Below are 5,207 nucleotides of genomic sequence, written 5' to 3' on the forward strand. Positions count from 1 at the left end.
ACAGAATGAACCGGTAGGTGGTATCTTCACTCAGTGGCTCTTTGTCTCAGGCAAGGATCTTCTGCTCCTCAAATTTGCAACCACTATCCAGATTTGCTCTTGAATACTCAACAGTCTGTTGTGCAGTTTTCTGTGCCTGTTCCATAGGCTTCTCACATTCAGGATGTCTATCTGTCCAAACCTAAACACACGGTCTTTTCTATTTTCTATTCCATTGTGCCATCCACCCAGTCGCCCAACTGGAACTCTGGACATCATCCATTACTCATCTCTGTGTGCAGTCAGTCAATCAGCAGGACCTGCTCATTTCATCTTCTAAATATTCTCCATTCAATCTTTACTGTCACTGCTCTCTGGTTGAGATCCCCACATCTCTAAGCAACCCTCTGACTAGCATTCCAGCTTCTAATCTATCTCCCTTCATTCCAAATCACTGCTGCAGTGATGGTGATAGTCCAAGCCTGACAATATCACCCACGAAAATCCCAAGGTAGCTTGCCTTCCGCCCCCAGGAGGCAAGGTAGAAAGCCCTCCTGCCATAATTTCTAGCCTCATTCTGTTGCTCCCTTCAGTGATTCCAAACCACATGCAGTTCCCCTACACACCTTCATCTTTTTATGCCTTTAATCAACCAATCAGCAGCAAGCAAGCCTTAGAACACGTATAACAGGAAAAGCAGGGAGCTTCTCTGGTGGTTTAATGGTTAAGAATCCACCTTGCAATGCGAGGGATACCAGTTTGATCCCTGGTCCAGAAAGATCCCACATTCTGCGGAGCAACTAAGCCTGTTCTCTGCAACATGAGAAGCCACCGCAAAGAGAAGCCCGTGTACCACAAGGAAGAGTAGCCCCACTCTCTGCAACTAGAGAAAGCCTGTATGCAGCAACTACGATCCACCACAGCCAACAAATAAAATTAGTCCTTAAAATAAAAAAAGGAAAAGTAGAGTAGCACATGTAACTGGTACATGGCAAAACAGTTATCATTAAAATAAAACAGAAAAGAATGTTTTTACATATTTTGGGCTCTAGAGGAAAATATAAAGAGAAGAAAATTAAAGATAATAAATCAGCTGAAATATTGATTTTCCAGCTTCAACATCAATAAAGCATACCAGGTAGAGGGCTCCTTTTGGACCAGATTTCCAGAACTAGACCCAGAGAGGGAGCTGTGACAACCTTCCCAGTCTGAGGCTCAAGCTGTTAATCAACAATTGTCTCTGAGCTGAAACCCTACAATTAAAACACTTAGGTGTCTGACAAAGGACAAAACACTGTACTGTTCAGAGCTAACTCTAGAGCAATGTATTACTAAGCCTTTCTGAGAAGGCTTGGTAAACGACTGCCAGAGAAAACATAGAACAATGCAGAGAAAATTTCCAAAGCTCAAAAATTCCAGATGCCTGTGGATGGTAGGGAGCATGGAAAGTCTATCAAATACCTTGACTATCAGCCCATGGTTGAGCGGCTTTTGCAATAAAAGGTATAATACCATTGTCATACCAATGGTTCAGTAAGCCAAACATATGACACCACTTAGTTTCAAGGGCCAAAGTGATGTGGCTGGAGTCAACTGATCAGACTGGAACAGCAACACTGTAACCAAATAAAGTGCCAACAGCAGTGACACGCAACCAACAGCTCTGAGAGTGGGGGCAAAGATCCGAAATAATCAATCTGCCAGGAGCAGACTGGACAACACTCCATGCAACATGGCCTCCTTCACCGCAAGGCAATCAGGTCTACTTTTCGGCAGGAGTCATAAGTCTGGCACCGAACAGTAGCTTTGCGTCAGAAACACAGCCCTTTACTTTGTGTCCTGTCTACATACTGGCGGGTGTGCGGTCACATGTGGGACAACGATGGATCCAGGCCACAACGATGGCAATCTGGGTGGTGTCGGCCCAGCCAACAGCTTTCTTTTAGCTGGCTTCATCAGAGAATGACCCAGACAGCTCTGTCAGCAGCAAGTCTGTTTCCGCTGTTGGTAGCCCCCAAGGAAGGGTATCTTTAGTCAACCAATCTGTAGTTTCCCAAGTGATGGGCCAAACCATAGGTCATCAGCAATAGCCTAAAAGTCAGTAAAAATATAACAAGTCTCAGCAAAGAGGGTACTGGCTGGAGCTATGAGAACAGCTTTGAGATTTGCCCATGGACCAGGCCAACCACACCCATTTTCCGGTCTGAGTGCCTGGTGCCAAAATGGAGTGGCCACAGCAGCCCATTGAGCACTACTGGGTTTCAGTCTGGCCAATCCTTCAGTGAAAGAGGCAAAAGGCACTTAGAGGAATCTCCTAACTGTAACGTAAAAGCATTTTTAACCCACCGTAAATGTAACCTCTAAGAATCAAGGAGACCATTGAGCCACTCCCTTTGTTTCAGGCAATGTGGAATAGGGGACAAAATTTTCCTCAAACGGATAGCTGCCACCTTTTCATCTAAATCCAAGATGTAAGCAGGGCTATGCCGGCTGCATTCTTGAGTACAGCAACTCCATCTGACAAATGAGGTTTGCTGGGCCCTTCTCATCGCGGTGAGTCTGTTTGATTCACTCCACATTGGCAGTAGCAGGTTGGTTGGCTCAGGTGTTCAGTTTTGACAAGAGCCGAGTCGTTTGCTGTTTTTTAGAAGGGGGAGCAGGCAGGGGGGAGACACTATATCTCTATCTTTCAAGGGTGCTCACACATCTACCAAAAGAGTCTAGAATGTAGGCAGTCATTGCTTCCTTAGTAAGATATATAGAAATGCAAGACATCTATGAAGAATTGTCTCCCAACAAGGTAAAAACTGTAGAAAAATGCAAAAAAAAAAAAAAAATTAGTTTGCTGTTTGTGCTGGAAGCACTCAGACTTGTGAGATACTCCAGTCCATGATTTATAAACAAACCAATATCAAAGTAGACTTCACTTACTCTATGGATATAATCCTTCTAAGAAAAAAAGATTCTTACAAGTGTTTAAAGAGGTTTTACAGATTTTTAAAGGTTCACCAATACCAGCGCTGACCATCCTGATTCACTTCACAAATGTACAACATATTAGATACAATACTTAGGCAGACCATCGAAGCCCAACCCAAGTACCATTTCACTTCCAATTTTAATTTTCTCCTCAGCCATTTTTAAAATTTGACTAACTTCACACATAAGCCCAGCTAATCTCCACTGCTGGATGTTAGACAAAATAGAGTTCTTCTGATAAGCCCTCAGGAGAGAGATGGGAAGGCTTGATTAAAGGAGAGATTTTAAAGTCATAGAGGTCAAAGCAGATTCCTTTTTGGGTGATTCAATTTGGCATCACTGTGATACAATTATCTTAGTAAGAACATTCAAATGCTATAACAAAAATATACTAAGAACATCCTAACATCCCAAGAAATAGGGCTAGCAGTTACATAAAGTGAAGTGGGCTTATCTTAACATTCATCTCTTAAGCCTATTTTGTTCTGTGACCCAGGCTTCTTAGGAGACTGCCATGAGAATTTAGCCTCCATCTCCCTAAAAGCCTGTCTACAATGGCTTATGAAGGAAGGGATAAGAGCCAAATTCCAGGTTGGCCTTGGTTATGCCTAAATGTCAACTTGCTTATCCCACCTAGTGAAACATATGAACATCCTGAGGCAGACCTCTATTGAGGGAAGAGGGTCAGGTTCCCTAGTGAGCTTTGCTAGGAATGTGCTGTCTCTATGATTCTATGGCTAGACAGAGTCACAGATATGTTTATCATTCCATTACAATTCTTTACACTCTAGACCTTATGCTCTCAAACCACTCTTTTACAGACGCTCTCAAGGTTTTAGTAAAGTACAAACATCATCAGTCTAGTATTATTGTGTCCATGTGTATGTTCTGGATTAAAGCACTTTTTTTTTGGTTTGGACTACAAACCACATTACTTGATAAATATCTGAGAAAAATGGGAGTGAGTGAGTTGGAAATAAAAGTAGATTTTGCTTATTCTATGAGTACAATTCTTCTAAGAAAAAAAGATCCTTACAAGTGTTTAGTTTTCTAAATAACTTTATAATGGAGAAAAATCATGCTCTTGTAAGTTGTCAAAGTTCTTATTCTCATATAATTTACTCCCTTTGGTCAAACAGAAAAATCAACAATAAGATAATCAATGTTCTTAGCCACAATTACCTCCCATTTCTATCCCTATGCTCCATATTAATTAATTAATTTATGCCCTGCTTTATCTACAATGGATTTTTCCCCCCTATTAGAACTATTAACATCAGCTTAGTTCCACAGTGCTTTTACAAGGGAGATTAGAATGCGGTAGAAAGATCATTTTCCCCCAAACATGTCACCTTCACTCTTTAAAACATAAACATTATGCCTTATTACATATCTCCTGAGATTAGCAATACCTGATAATACTTCCAGCATGGGTTATTTCTTTTTATCCAAAATGACTAAGGCCTTTGATTCAAGAGTCAGATTTGCTTATATAACCACCTTAACATCTAATTTCCTGATGTTAAAAAAAGTCATCCCTGATTGTAAGAGTATAATAAAACATATTACCTAAACAGTTGTTTCTGTCCCAAACTTTTAAAGCACATCTTTCACTCGATAATGTAAACACCTTCACTGTAATTCGTCCATTAACTCATACTCTACCTTTCCCTACCAAACTTGAAATTTCTTTAGTTGTAATCATCATTCTCCTTAAATGTATAGGCAATATCAAATTTTAAGTGAAATTTCACCATAAGGAAATAGTTGTAACACTGACTTACCTTCCAGAGTTTAAACAGTTTGAAAATACTTTATTGCTCAATCTCTGTATTTAAAGAATTAGTCATAAGGACGTTAGTGGTGAACAGGCCTAAACCCGGGCTACCCTGGGCAGGAAGCGGCTAGAAATTTATAGGAGATTTGAAACTTTTATTTTTAATCTGCTGGTCACTTTGTCTAAATACCCCAAAGACCACCTACTCCACTATTCCCTCCCAGCTATCACAGAAAAAAACAAACAAAAAAAAAATCCACCAGAATGGATGGGAAGGAGGTTACTTATGATGAAACACCACCAAGGTAAACCATCTGGCTTTTACAGATGTTTTAATATATGCCAGAAGCGAAATTATAGAGTCTGTCATATTATGAACATTAACTAGGCCAGCCCACAGACCACCTAAGGTTCACTCACAGATTATACTGTAAATACATACCTCAGGACTGCCTAACATACAGGCATTATG

The 5,207-nt window shown here is 40.7% G+C and overlaps 1 protein-coding gene across 8 annotated transcripts in view; it reads right to left on the bottom strand.

The window, feature by feature from the left end:
* Positions 1-5,050: 5,050 nt before the first annotated feature.
* The window catches only part of TRMT11 (tRNA methyltransferase 11 homolog), a 63,493-nt gene continuing 63,336 nt past the window's right edge, over positions 5,051-5,207 (bottom strand). For all 8 annotated transcript variants that reach the window (XR_002181388.2, XR_011568396.1, XM_019967111.2 and 5 more), the window contains one exon: positions 5,051-5,207. This exon is cut by the window's right edge and continues 1,850 nt beyond it. The gene's annotated coding sequence lies outside the window, so the exon portion shown is untranslated.

The sequence above is a fragment of the Bos indicus genome, chromosome 9, assembly GCF_029378745.1.
Source record: "Bos indicus isolate NIAB-ARS_2022 breed Sahiwal x Tharparkar chromosome 9, NIAB-ARS_B.indTharparkar_mat_pri_1.0, whole genome shotgun sequence".
Lineage (NCBI taxonomy): Eukaryota > Metazoa > Chordata > Mammalia > Artiodactyla > Bovidae > Bos > Bos indicus.